The sequence below is a fragment of the Callithrix jacchus genome, chromosome X (genome assembly GCF_049354715.1).
Source record: "Callithrix jacchus isolate 240 chromosome X, calJac240_pri, whole genome shotgun sequence".
Lineage (NCBI taxonomy): Eukaryota > Metazoa > Chordata > Mammalia > Primates > Cebidae > Callithrix > Callithrix jacchus.
In genome coordinates, this window is record NC_133524.1 from 124,272,398 (window position 1) to 124,287,676 (window position 15,279).

At 37.2% G+C, this 15,279-nt stretch overlaps 1 pseudogene; it reads right to left on the reverse strand.

Annotated features, from left to right (window-relative positions):
• Positions 1-10,326: 10,326 nt before the first annotated feature.
• On the reverse strand, positions 10,327-10,407 carry LOC118150692 (small nucleolar RNA U3; annotated as a pseudogene).
• Between the last annotated feature and the right edge of the window lie 4,872 nt (positions 10,408-15,279).

Genomic DNA, 15,279 nt, shown 5'->3' on the forward strand with positions numbered 1-15,279 from the left:
TGATCTGGCTTCTGCCTACCAGTTCAGCTTTTATGCCACATTCCATGTTTTATAGTGTATTGCAGCCATATTCTGAACTATTTACAGTTCTTACTGTATGGCTTCTTCCCTTATATATCTTCTTTTGCCTTTTTGCCATGAAAAGTAGTTCTTTTACTTACACTTCTTTTCCCTTTTACTACCATTTCACTTGGTCTACTTCTAGTCATCCTTTGAAATTAACATCATATGTCACCTCCTCAGCAACCCTTCCTTGTTATTTCCCTAGTTGTCAATTCTATGAATTCTAAAACATCCTGTGCTTATGTAAACACACAATATTTAATTGAAACGATTCATTTATCCATTTATCTATTTCTATTTGAATGCAATAACCATGTCCCTTGTCACTATACTCAGTATCTAGTGTTGAATAAATGAATGAATAAATAAGTCATTCAATATATACTCAATGTGGAATTGTTTCTGGCTATCTATACTTTTCCCGTCAAAGTTAAGCATCACTTAAAAATCCCAATTAATTGAAGAGGACAATTAATTGAACTCTAATTTGATGTTTTAAGAAAATGTTCCATGAAAATATCTTTTTCTAGTGACATAAACACTATCAAACATAGTCCTAATCCTTTGCCTAAGCAGTAACTACTGTGACCATTAAATCAGTCCAAGGAAATCTGCAAAAAATATACTAACTGCAGTCCAGATATTTAAGAAGTATATCTAAGGATAATATCTTGTCCTTTCCTCCAGCTCCAAGTCTGTCTGTCAACCTGGAGTTATAGCTCAGGAAGGCAAAGTCATTTCTAGTTTTGTGTGGCACTACAGTCAAGCTTAGTTCACATCAGAGTATAAAATCCTGAACTACTGTAGCCAGAGGGGAAAGTTTAATAGTGTTAAATAGGAAATGCTATAGCATGCAAGCTTCAGACATTACAACTTAGGTTCAATCTGGAAGTTAATTTCTCCACCAGGATATGTGGCATTTAAAACACTGTTTCTATCTTCACAGAGTGCTACCTAGAAAATATAGCACATTCACAAGAGGGAGAACTAGAAAGCTAAAGGGCCAAAGAAACATGAAATGATTTCCAATGTAATAAGTAATATACAAAAGATGTTTCTGAGAGAATCCCTATCTTTAGGAATAAAATTGATAATATTCCAAACTGAAAATGATTTTTGAGCCACTATTTAATCAAAGGCTGAAATAATAGGACCTAGTATAGTATACCCCCAGGGCAGAGCAGCACAGGACAAGAACAGCTCAGGGCACCGTAACAAGGATCAGAACTTGGACAACTCCCAAATTAAAGAAATGTGGATTAGATAGGACCATAGAAATGTTTTTTTCCTTAAGTGGTTAGAGCCTTTAAAACACACACACACACACACACACACACACACACACACACACCCCATTGTGCTGGAAAATTAAATATTAGTGTCAGAGCACTACTTCTTATAATTTACAGTATGTGTAGGCATATATGCTTAACAATTTAGGAAATTATTCTATAGTGTTTGTTCAGTAATTCCAAGCTAATATTTTTATTGTCTCCATGAAGTTATATGTTTAAAGAGATCCTGTGACATTTTTTATTGAAAATGATCTGGGATAGATTAACCAACCACATTTAATAATTACAGTCAAAGTTCCAGTGCCCAGAATAACAGACCAGTTATGTTACCAAAATGTCAGGGATTTGGCCTAGGTCCTGCTGATTACACAGATGGCCAATCACTGAGACAAGTATTGCCAGGGAAGAAGCCTTTAATCGGTTGCTGTAGTCTAGGAGTTGAAAGATCAGTCTCAAATCATCTCTCTGACCAACTAAAATTAGGAGTTTATACAGCAGGGAAGAAATGTAACTATGTGTGGGAAAACCAGAACTTAGGAGAGGCAAGGAAGCAATTATGATGAATGAGGGGCCTGGAATCTCATTATCTAGATGTGGTGGCCTAGTGAGTTTCAGTTCTTTTATACTTTTTGAGAGGCCTGGGGGTTATTTCTTGAGAAAGGAACACAGATAAAGCAAATGTAAGATTCAAGCTTTAAGACCAGAAGGGTCCATTTATGTTTTTCCAAGGAAAAAAACTGTCTATGGGACTATTGGATAGGTTTCAGTTACACAATACACCTGACACAAAAAGGCCTTAAGAGACCATGCACGATGACTCATGCCTATAATCCCAGCACTTTGGGAGGCTGAGGTCAGGGGTTCAAGATCAGCCTGGCTAACATGGTGAAACCCCGTCTCTACTTAAAAAAAAAATCAGCCGGGTGTGGTGATGGGCACCTGTAACCCCAGCTACTGGGGAGGCTGAGCAGGGAAAATCTTTTGAACTCAAGAAGCAGAGGTTGCAGTGAGCCAAGATTGTGCCACTGCACTCCAGCCTGGGCAACATGCAACAGACCAAGACTCTGTCTCAAAAAGAAAAAAAAGGGGGCCTTAACAGTGGTTTTCCAAAACTGGGTATGCTACCCCTTTCACAAATGTGTTACTGACACTCAAGCCACACAAATAGATAACAGTACAATTTTTATCTGAGAGGGAAACTAATCTTTTCTAATACTTGCACTAGATAAGGGATCTCTTTATTCACTTGCACTACAAGTGTTTTAGAGAGATTTGAGAAATCTTTAGTATAAAGAAGGGGAGGAGAAAAAAGGGTAAATGTCTTAGAAAGGACTCTAGTTGATAAAAGAAATAGATTGTCACCTCTGTGAGAGTAATATGGAATTAGATTAGATATTTATTTTTAGTTCTAATCATGCAGCTGACTCCAGGCCTTTATATACCATAATAATTATCCTATATAATCGTGTTTTTCTCTCACACCCTATTAGCACATCTAAGGGAAGGAAATAAGATTCATCTAAAGGTGTCATACAATCTGTACACATTGTGAGTTCCTTCCAATATGTTGTGACAGATGAGGCACAACACATCTCAGCTTTATCCAACCTCATTTTCAGAAAAATCATTTTGAAATTAAACATGACAGGGGGAAAGGAAAAAACAAAAGGCAGATAATTACCAAGAAACTCTTGGATTTCCGTGTTTATAGACAAATCAAAAGAAGTGGAAAGCAGAATTTCTCACTGACAGTGAAAGAGTATTTTGAACTCAAAAGTATTCAGAACGTAAGATGGATGGTGAAGAGGGGTCATAGGAGGTCCTTTTATTTTAACTTTCTCTCAACTATTCTGATCTTTAGTGTATCATTGTTTCTCAGCCAGTGTATGTACACAATAAAAGGCATATCAAAGAGCTTCTATGTGGATCATGATGCCTTGATGCCTCCATTTATCCAGAGATAATATTGGATGTAATGGAGAAGAGTATACATGGTACACGTATGTGTACCTATGTTTGTATATTTTTAATGACTTCACCATCTAAATACTGAATTCTTTTGTTTAAGCTTGTCTCGGTTTGCAATCATTTCAGCATGCTTGTCCACTCTTTTCTAAAAATGTTCCTGTCCCAACAGAGTATTGTATGAACTTCATTGCCTTTCTGCTTCCCGGACAATTCATACTCTTCACTTAATTTTCTCTCTATTCCCCCATTTCTATTTTCATCAATATCATCTGCCCAATCAGAATTGATACATTTAAGGCAGCTTTGACTTTTCCCTCTCATCCATTACACAGTTATTCCTCAAACCCTAATAATAGTTTCAACAAGATGCTTGTCTTTCCATTTTATTTCTTATGTCTATTTCCACTGCCACCATTATGCATCTAGTCTTTATAGAATTATCAGATTATTGTAGTAACTCTCAATATGTCATTATTTTGTGGAATGAATTATTTAATTCAACCTCTACTTCCTCATTTTTGGGCAAATAAAAATCTGATCTTCAAAGAGAACAAAAGTCCAAGGTCTCAAAGCTAATAATAATCAAAATTGTTGTCAGGAGTAAAAGTCAGTTTTCCTAACTTTCAATCAAGTTCTTTACCATTTCACCATGCTTCTCTGGCACAAACCCCTAGTCAAGAACATTGTATGTTACACCGACTATCTAACATATCCTAGACTTCCATTTTTATTAAATTGCTCTGCCTTTCGAAAACTTCATGTCACCTCATTTCTCATTAAAACAGGCAATTCTGTTTAACTTTGAAGCCCTATTGTAAATACTCTTTCTTTGAAAAGCATTTTCTGTGAACTTAGTTTTAATGCCTTGGCTCTACTTAGTGACTAATAGTGGAGAATTACACACTTATTGGCAAGGAAAATGAAAGTGAGATTCTGACATTGACATTAACTCTCATAGTAGTCTTTTCATTGTGCCTTCACATAAGTCTGGTCCTATTTCAGATTCGCTTGCATTTGAATGAGCAGTCATCCAAGTAAGCTACTGTTTTCTAAGAATGTAATCTAAGTGTTCTGTAATTTTATATTAAAATAACTTTAACCAATACCCAAAGGCTAAAAAAAAGTAGACCTTGGACCAAGTATGCTACTAGAAAGAACGGCAATGCCAAATCCTTGAAAAATCTTCATTACCTACTGAGCTCAGAGAATAAGTCAATTACGACAAGAGATGAGAAATATATGAGGCAACAACCCATGGAACATGCTAACAGGCAGTAAGACTACTAATACTCTGAAACTTTTACTTTTAACCTATTCAACAAGACTTTGAGGAGATGTAAGGAGAAGGAGAGTACAGTGAGTATAAAAAAAAAAGCATGAAGAATAAAGGAAGTTGAGAATAAGTGATCAGGCCTAGGAATAAAGGGACAAGTAGGAAGGCTCTGAATATAATGGCCTAAGTATGCCTACCAACATCTTAAATATATAGGTGCATGTAAAGAACAACAGCAGCGGCAGCTAATATATATAAAATACTCTGCATTTTAAAAACACATTTTTCAATAAATATTTTATTATCACAACTATTCTGTGAGGCAGTATTTGTTATTTATTAGAAATGAAACAAATGAAAAAAACCCTGAGGTTCTAAGAAGGTAGCTTATCTAGGTACACAAAGCTGACATGTAATCTGGGCTTAAAACTCATCTTGAACTTGTCCATAGTAATTCTAAAAACATGTGTAATTATTTGACCCATGACAGTCTTCCTGCTAGACTTAAAATCTCACAGGGGATTTAAACCAGTATCCAAAGGCTGAAAGATAATAGACTTGGGACCAAGTATACTATTGAAATCACACCTGTCTTGTTTACCATATTTCTAGCGCTCAGTACACTGTTTACCCCCAAAGAAAATGGTTTTAAAATACGTGCTGAATAAACAAAAGAACAAGCACTGTTTGGCTTTTTGTTCAGACAAGATAGAGCATGCATTGAAATCCGAATTTGAAAACTCCAGCTAGAACTTCAGGTGACTTTATGTTAGCTATAGAAATATATTTGAAAATCCCTTAATATAGAGTTTTCCATGGTCCTGACTTATTAAAATTTGAAATAAAATTAAATGTAAAAAGATAATTCAATTTTAAAATGACATATCTTCTGACCCAAAACAAATATCATTTGGTTTTTAAAACTATATTAGCATGAGATTCAGAGTTATTTCCTGAACCTGAAATAAGTGATGTTGCTCAAGCGATTGTCCCCATAAGTATTATTTTCTATGAGCAAGTTCTATTTTCCTGGACTATGAATATATTTTACTTACTCTATATTATCTTCCTCCACTATGATTTAGGTTCACCTTTTTGTATTATATAATACAATTGTTATTACTTTTGTGATGATAACGGAAATTTATAATGTAATTAAGAATCATAATGAATATCCAGCCTTGAGAAAAGCAAGTTATTTGACAACAAAGAAAATAAATTAATTTTTATTAAGCTAAAGATCGGAGGAGTCAATTTTAAATTCACAAAGAAAATGCTTCATGGATTGTAAACGCAGGTGATTTAGGAAAGAAATGAAGACAGGGTTTAGATTTATTTTTTCCTTTTACTTGCAGCTCTTTTCTTGCAATTCTGGTATTCAAGTCAGCCTGACACTTAGTGTCACCAAGGAACAGGGCAGATTGGACTAATTTCTGGAATAGTCGTTTCACCTCACCATGTGGTGCTTGAAAGAATGAGTTTTAAGAAAAAGGAATTAGAACTTCGGTGGAACTCATTACCCTGAAGGCCAAAATATAAATCAGTTACAAAAGGGCATAGATAAATTCATGAATGAAAGGTCTGTAGAAGAAAAAAGGAAACCAAAGAGGAAAGATTAAAATCTTAGACCATAAATTGGGAAGGGAATCTCAGGAGAGCATCTGGTCCAGCTAAAATAAATCCCCACTTTGCTGATGAGGGAACTGAAACTCAAAAACTCACATGCCCAAGCTGAACAGCTAGCCAAATGAAAGACACTTATAAACAAGCATTCTTGCCTCATAGGGCAACCTATGTTCCACCGCTCTGCCATACTATTTCCCACTCATTGTGCCCCAAACTGTGTCCTGGTGAGTTACCCATGGTTTCACCCCTGGGGAAATTTATTTTGCATTGAATCCTTCTTTGAGTGTTATCTGTATTCATATACTATGGCAGTCTAAAAACAGTAGAAGTGTTTTTCACAATTACCTTATTTTAATTAGTTCCATTTGACCTGTACTACAGATCTTGTTTCCTACAACAAATATCATTCCATCAAAAATAAAAGTGAATTTCTGCTATAATTAAAAGACTTCCACATAATGCTTCAAAATTTCTGCATTCCAGGGTCTCAATTCAATCTGGATAATTATTTGGAGTTTGTTTAATGACATATAATGAGTGCTATGGTTTGAGAGTTTGCCCCTCCAAAAGTCATGTTGAAATTTAATCCCCAGTATGGCAGTATTTAGAGATGGGGACTTTAAGAGGTGCGGTCACGAGGCTCTGCCCTTGTCACAAGGCTCTGCCCTTCTGAATGGATTAATCTACTCTTAGATTAATGGATTAATTAATTAATGGTTTATTATGGAAGTGGGACTTCTCTGCCTCTATAACTCTAAGAGATAAATATCTGTTCTTTATAAATTATCCAATTTCCGGTATTCTAAGAAAGAGAAAATGTATTAAGACAATTAATATTTTTGTTTGAATTAGCAAGGAAACAAAATGTACTAGCAGTGCCTTTACACAGAGTATTGTTCTTTGTAGGCATTCTGTATGAATGCACATTGACATGTACATAGTAGAAACAATTTTGAGTCTCAAAAAAAGTCTGGGAGAAATAGTCAATCATAATGGAATTTGAGAATAATCTTGCCAACTTAACATAGTATGTGATTTTAGATCAGTCATTTCACCTTTCTGAAGATCTGTTTTCCTTATGTAAAATATAAAGGGAACGTAATCTTTATCTCCTTTCCAGAATACAAATGTGCTTTATAAACTGTGGGGCATTATACAAATGTGAAGATGTACTGTTATTAAGACAGTAACATCCAAAATTTTCTAAAGCAATTACCTGTAAAGAGTTACCACAAAATAGGTCTAGGTAAGGCTGGTCCTTGAGACATAATAATCAGTAAGTTAATCTTGTTTTTTACAAACCCACTCTTAGACAACCATTGTGCCTGGGCTGTTTTCAACTGCTAAGAATTACCCCTGAGATCACCATCTTGGGCTGACTTTCTCAAGTACTTGTCCCTAACACTTGGGATATATCTCTCCTTTCATTCATGAACCTTTCCATTTAGGCCCTCTTCTCTAGTATCTTTCTGTCTACTTTCCAAAGACTATGGAAAAATATCTTTTAAAGATACCTGCTCTGAGTGGCCAATGACTAATAATAAGGTCCCCATCCCATTTGCAGTAGTCTCTTCACTTCTCTATGCCTCCTATTTAAAGGATGTTTTGTGTCAAAGCAATTATTCAGATAAAAGGAGTTTTAGACAATAAGGCAGATTTGTTGGAAGATATCTTGAAGCTAGAAATATTTTATGGCATCCCATATCATAGCCCAAAGGAGTGCCTTGGGCAAAGATGATTCCTGTAAAGGCCTCTGGCTTCCACACAGCAATAGGCATCAAAAGATGTCAATTGTCTGTTGGCCATAGCAAGAGTCATTTTAAAGTGAATACTGATAATATGCCTAGGTATCACTCTTTTTGATTCTCTTATATATGAAACATTTTCTTTACAGTGGGTTATAGCAAAACTATGTTTCAGTTGGTATTGCTGCATAACCCACTATCTCAAAACTTAACATCATAAAATATATATTTTATTGTATCTCACTAATTCTGTACCTCAGGATTTCAGTCAGGACATGACTTTGTTCCATGCAGTACCAGCTGAGGTAACTCAGTAGTATTCAGCTAGAGGATGAAGTTGTCTAGAGCAGCGAAGATTACTTCACTCACATATCTTGCATTTTGGCAGAGTCTGGAGGACATGCTTAGCTGGAACTGACATGGCATCTCCAGCATTGTGGCCTAAGGATGGTGGAACTTGTTACATGCCAGCTGCCTTACTCTAGAGTGAATTTCCCAAGATGAACATAAGGAAGCTGCATTGCCCCTTAAGATTTAGCCTCAGAAGTCACATAGAGTCACTTTTACCAGATGCAATTGGTTTAAGTCATAAGCCCACTGGACTCAAGAGGAGGAGACACAGACCCTGACTCTCCATGAGGAGAATATCAAAGAATCTGAAGCCATTTTTAAAAGTAATCACAGTGCAGCCAGTGAACAGAAACTATATTCCTCACACATGCCAAATACACTCAATCCATCTCAATATTGACCAAGACTTTTATCTAATTGAGGCATCAGGCTCAGATTTCAGATCCTGAGTCTGATTCCCCAATTAGATAGCGCAGTTATTGTCTTCATAACAGTATTTCTTTACATTTCACACAGGACTTTGTTATCTTAACCAGGTTCAAGTGAAGATAAGCCTCCATGATTACAACTCCTAGGGCATGAGAACTTTCAATCTAAAAGTTTACGATATGAGACAAGTTATCTTCCACTCAACATAAAAATGTGGACAGGTATAACAAAATAATAGGAAATCAAATTTAAAGAGAAGGGCGGGAAACACACAGCAAGAAAGACACAGAATTGTCCAGGACAATTCTGAAATTCAAAATTTCCACTTTCTTTATTAGGACTCAGTTTTACTCCCTGAATCTTGGCTCCCTTCCGTGATCTCTTGATCATGTCCTCTGAGTCACCCTTCTCAGCCTATTTCCAGATCACAGAAGTTTGTCATTCCAGGATGTATTAGTCCATTTTCACACTGCTGTAAAGAAAGTACCTGAGACTAGGTAATTCATAACGAAAGAGGCTTAATTGACTCATAGTTCTGCACGGCTGGGTAGGCCTCAGGAAACTTATAATCATGGTGGAAGGGGAAGGGGAGCCAGTATATCACATGACAAGACTGGGAGCAAGGGGAAGGGGAGGTCCCAGCCTCTTAACCATAGCTCACATCAACTGAGTGAGAACTCACTTATCATCAAGGGAATGGTGCTAAGTCATTAATGAGGGATCCACCCCTATGGTCCAATCACTTCACACCAGGCCCCATCTCCAACGTTGGAAATCACATTTCAACATGAGATTTGGAGGGGACATACATCCAAACCACATAATCTTTCTTTAGTTCATCTCTCTCCGCATTGTACAATATATAACTAAAAGAAACCATTGATAGCTCAACATTCTTCATGGAAATCTCTTTAGCCACACTCATCAATTCAGGTACATTTTATTTTCTATTTTTTTCCTATTGCTACAAGGTGTCAATTTTGTTAAACTCTCTGCCACTACCTACAAAATATCTCCTCTCCTCTAGCTTCCAATAACATTTTCCTTGCTCTTTTTAAAGCACTGACTAATAGATTCAAGGAGAGGCAAGGTAGATTCAAACTCTCAAGGTGAAGCCATGCTTTACCATCCTATATAATTCATTTCACTATTTTCAGATCTGTAAAATGGTGATAATAATAACAGCTATCTTGTATAGAAAAACTTTTATGCTTTAGACAGTCTTCATACTTTACATGTATTATCTCATTTATGCTACACAATAATCCTACTTTGTGGAAAGTATTGTTATCCCTATTTCAGATTAAGGACAAAGAGGTTGAGTAATGTTTCCAAAAGTCCACAGTTTACAGGTGACAATGTCAAGTAACAAGATATACTGAGATCAGTCTCTTAGCTTGTACTTTACTTCATGTAATTTCATGCTGAGAAGAGATCATTTATACTCAATGTACTTGCAAATTAAATCAAAATGTAAATGCATCAGGGGAGAAATTTAATAATTTTCCTCATAACCAAAGAAATATTCTTTTATTGTAACAAAAGAGAAAATAAAGACAGAAATAAAATAAATATTACTCATAGTTATTGGAAAGAAATATAAGAAATTTATTATTTTGTAAGAAACTATAGAAATGATCCCTGAAAGTATAGTCTTGAAATTTATTATTTTGTATGCTTCAGGATAAGAGAGGTGGGGGAATATAGTGATACTGATATTAGCAGCAATGTTTTAATTCTGTTATTTCTGAAAGGAATTGAAATAAAGTAAAATAATATTAATAATTGTAAGTTTTATGGGGCTTATACAAGGATAGATAGTTTTTAACTTCTTAAAAACCTGGAAAAATTAAATTTTCCAGTAGCTTCAATGTCCAAAGAAAATAACTTCAAATATTTTGGCATATATCTATCCAGTCACTAGACATACACACATACACACACACACACACACACACACACATACATACACACACACACACAGACACACACATTCACACTATATGATGCTTGTAGCCTGTATTTTTAACTTAACCCAATATTTAAATATTTTTCCCATTTTAACATTAATTTTAATTGCTTCATAGTATTTTATATGAAGCTCCTATTATTGGACATTTAGAATTTTTCAGATTTTTTTCAGTTATAAGCAATGCTTATGTGAATATTCTTCCAAATGAATTTTGTCCACATAGCCATGATTATTTGGTTAGCATAAATTCCTTAAAGTAGAATCCAAGAGGCAAAGTGTATGTACATTGTCAAGGCTTTTATATCATATTAAAGCAAACTATAATATAAAATTATAGTGTATGTATACATACACACACACACATGCACACATATATATGGAGAAAGAAAGAGAGGAGTAAACCCCTCTTTAAAGTTTCCTGTTTCATCTTTTGGAGGACTCAAAATATTCATATGTCAGATTGCTTCAAGTTAGGTACCTGCAGTGCTGGCCTCTGACTCTCATGAAGAGCTTCCCCAGAAGAAAGGCAAGCCCTAAAGAAAATAGACCTTAAGTAGAATAAAACCTCAAAGCTATAGAGTTATGTGTCCAGATCTACTGGCCTGTCCTAAAATAATTGGCTCATTAACTAGCTATCCTGGTTTAGTACCAATATCAAAGACTAATAGGAGAATAGGCTGTAGGTTTGCATACTCTCCGGACATACCAATTATTCTTTGGATACAACGCTGTGGGTACAGTACACTTTGATATCAGAAAAACGTTAAGTGGGCTTTGGGCCTGAAGCTGTGATCTAGGCGTACACAGACAGTGAGAAGGCAGACAGGATATGATAAAGGGCAGTGGCATTGAACAGAACAGCATGGAAAAGGGAGCACAGTAAGAGCTTATTAAGGACAGAACAAAGGTTTGGCTTTTCTCTTTATGTTCGTGTAATTTTGGAGTTCATTTGAGTGGGTTTTGCAAGAGGGTCATTGGTGATATGAATAGACACACATTCTATGCTTACAGAGATTACTGCCATCATGAAAACCACCTCTGTCACTATGCATGGCTTTCTACCCCCACACCTCCCACCACCACTTTCCCCCCTCACACTGCCCTCTGAAGGCAGAACTAGAAAAATGCTGACAAGGAAATTATTCCAAAGCAATGAGTTTGCTGGGTTGCATAACTAAAGAAACCTTCTTTCATCAGCCATAGAGTCTGTACTCTGAGGCACATGCAAAGGAACAGACAGAATCAGATTAAGGGAGAGGCCAACTGAATAATTGCTCTGGTGCTCACTTATAAGAGATACGCAAATCCAAATGGAATAAAATGACAAAATATAAACTATTATTACTTCTAACAAGGTAGAAAACAAAGTAAACCAAAACCTTTACCTCTCCTTTTCTTCAGATTTATCTCTGTTGAGTGAGTATGTCTACTGGGTCATACAATTAGGAACGAGCTCAGTTAAAGGAGGTATATTGTTCTTCCAACTCCTACTCCAGTGCTCTTTTTACTGCACTGCATGGCTTCTCTCAAACAATGTATATTAGTAACCGAGTTATCATTCAAGCTACTATGTGGAGAATGGTTTTTGTGTTTGCTTGTTTTGTTTTAGAAGTCAGTCTTGATATTTTAACATGCATACTTGACTTAAAATAAAGTAAATCATTATCTCTATGTTATCCCTAAGAACAATACAAGGAACCTTAGATTGCTTTCATTACAGTAAGACCCTTCCCAGTTTACAAGTAATTTGTACACTTTTAGTTATATTTTGTTTCATCCTTTTTAGGGAAAGACATAATCTTTGGTGTTAGGCCTGAGTTCAAATTCTATTGAAATAAAATATGGTTCATCCATACAATAGAATACTGTGTATTCATTACAAATTGCAATGTAGATACTTACTAGAACTGTATGAATTGACATGGAAAAGCATATATAATATATTGTGGGGAAATGATACCAGAGAAGTACACATAGTATGCTATAATTTATATTTTTCAACATGTGTGAGTAGTATTTATAGGTAGAGAAAATGGCTGAGAGAACACATACCAAAATATAAACAGTGTTCAGTTCTGAACAATGAGAATAGGGGTAGTCTTAATTTTTATTTTGTATGTCTATTTCATGTATTTTTCTCTGTGATGATCATGATTTACTTAGTTTTAATTCTAAAATTGTTAAAAATTACAAATACTGGTCTTATTATAAAAGAAATCCATCTTATACTCAGAGGGTTCCTGTCAGAAGTTATTACCCTGAAGTTTCCCATCTGAAGCCTGGATGGGATTATTAGGCCCAGTATTCATGACTGAAGGTGGTTGCTTTCAAGATAATTAAAATATTCCTGTTTGCAATCTAATAGATCAATCATCTGTTGGTTAAGCAAGCACTCATCAAGGTATGAATATTGAGGTTCTCTTTTATTTTCTTAGTCTAAATCTTAGATTGTCTACTATTTTTTCTAAATTATTGCTAGGATATAAACTCAGTTATACCTATCATCTTTTTAGATAACTTCCATTCATGTTTTCTGTATTACTCCCCTTCCCCCATTTTGATCTACATGCCTACATCTGACACCTTTGAACATCATCATTTTATTATCTCCCCACCATTCCACCTATTTGAGTAGAAAGAATTATTTCTTTCCAGGTGTGGGTGTGATTTTACCTGGTAGGCTTTGTCTGGCCTCTGTCCTCCTAGACATAGAATGGGAGCCTTGACCACTGAAATCTTATTATTTTAGTGACTCCAGAGGCATTGCACATTCTATAGCTACTTAGACACTCCCATTCCCACCTCTCATTATGTACTTTCTAGGTGATATATTTCCCAACATGTCCCAAGTGGCTCCAGTGTCTCTGAACAGAACAATGACATTTTCCAGTAAACATTATACTCCTCATTATATAAGCAGTCCCCACAGCAGATTATTGGTCTCACTCTGAATTCCAGTCAAAGCACACTTCTCCATTAATACAGAGAATAAGGCATTTATCTGTTGTTCATCTCTCTCTGTTTACGTTTTCCTCAATCTGTCTCTCTTAGTTTGACTGTCTTTTTATTGGGGGGGGCAGGTGCAAGTGTGCTTCTTTTCTCTTTGTTTCTGTCTTTCCCTCAAGCACATTTTCTCTTTAAAAAATATTCTGTATCCTCTATTTAGACTGTATTACAAAAAAAAAATGCAGGAGTATTGCTGGGAGTTAGGTGTCCGAGAAATTGAGCTCCAATAGGGTTCAGAGATTGACTGATTCAATTTCGTCACCTTGCTGTTCACTCTGCCATCTGTTTCTTTTGCCTAGAACCCTGCTTATATCATGGGATTCTTGGGGTGTTGCTTCTCCAGCTGGAAACCTCTGTAACCAATGGCACCTTTGTATGAGTTTTATTTGGGCCCGCTGTGCTTATTCCACCTACTCGACCTGGCAGGCTGCATTAGTCCGCACTACTGGCCTGCATCCCATGCCTGCCAAGGGTGAGCCAGGAGCAGAGCAGAGAGGGTCGTGTGAATGAGCATGGTGTGGGTAGCTCCTTTGTGCAGCTGATTATCCAGCGGTCTCCTTGAGTCTGGATGAGTCTGGAGCTTTTATGGGTCTCAGAGGGGAGGAGGTGCATGTTGATTGGTCCATACCTGGGCCTGGGGAGGCCTGGATAAAGCACCAAAAGTTCCTATCCCAGTCTAGAGGACTGGCAACCTATCCTCCAGGCTTTAGGCCCTCTCTGGCTTACAGGTGGGGCTTCACCAGGACCTACCCCCTTTCACTCAGGAACCTGTCTGCATCCTGCCACCATTCATGGCACCTAGGCTACTCATGCTAAAAGGCACCTGCAGGACAGTGCCAAGCTGCCTTCAACCTCTGCTCAGCCTCCCTCCCATGATCCTCAGTGCCCAAAATCTGGTTGTTAACAAGGCATCAGGGGCCTGGTGTGTCTCCACTGCCCTGAATGTACATACACCTGGCTAGGCTGCAATAGCACCCAGACTTGGCCCCAACCCGTCTCTGAAATTGCAGTTGACACCAGGAGCTGGGAGTGGCCAGGCAGCAGGAGCAGACACCTCTGAGCCTGAGGGCAGGAGGGTGGGCCTATCCAGGCCCCCAAGAGTGCAGAGATGCCCAGGTCTGTAGCCATGGCTTGGGTGGTGGCAGCTGTGCCTGGGAGAATGGGGCTCCTGCCTGCTCCCAGCCCCCAAAACATAAGGAGTGCTGTGTCTACAACCACAACTTGTGTGGCTGCAGCTGTGCCCAGGAGGGCAGGGCTCCTGCCTGCTCCTGGCTCCCACTGGCTCCATGGAGCACACCATCCTGGCCACAACTCCCCCACTGCAGTTGGCATCATGGCAGTGGCTGCTCCACACAGCTATCACTGTCATCAACTGCACATAGTGTGCAAGCTAATCTTCCGATGGATACTGGCCAAGGAATATATGTCTTTAGTTATTTTATAACTGTGGTCTCCAGAACCATGATATAAGTTATAAGCCAGCCTGAACTCAGCGCATGGTACGTCAACATCAGAAACTTTCTCTAACATCCAGATAGACACTTATCAACA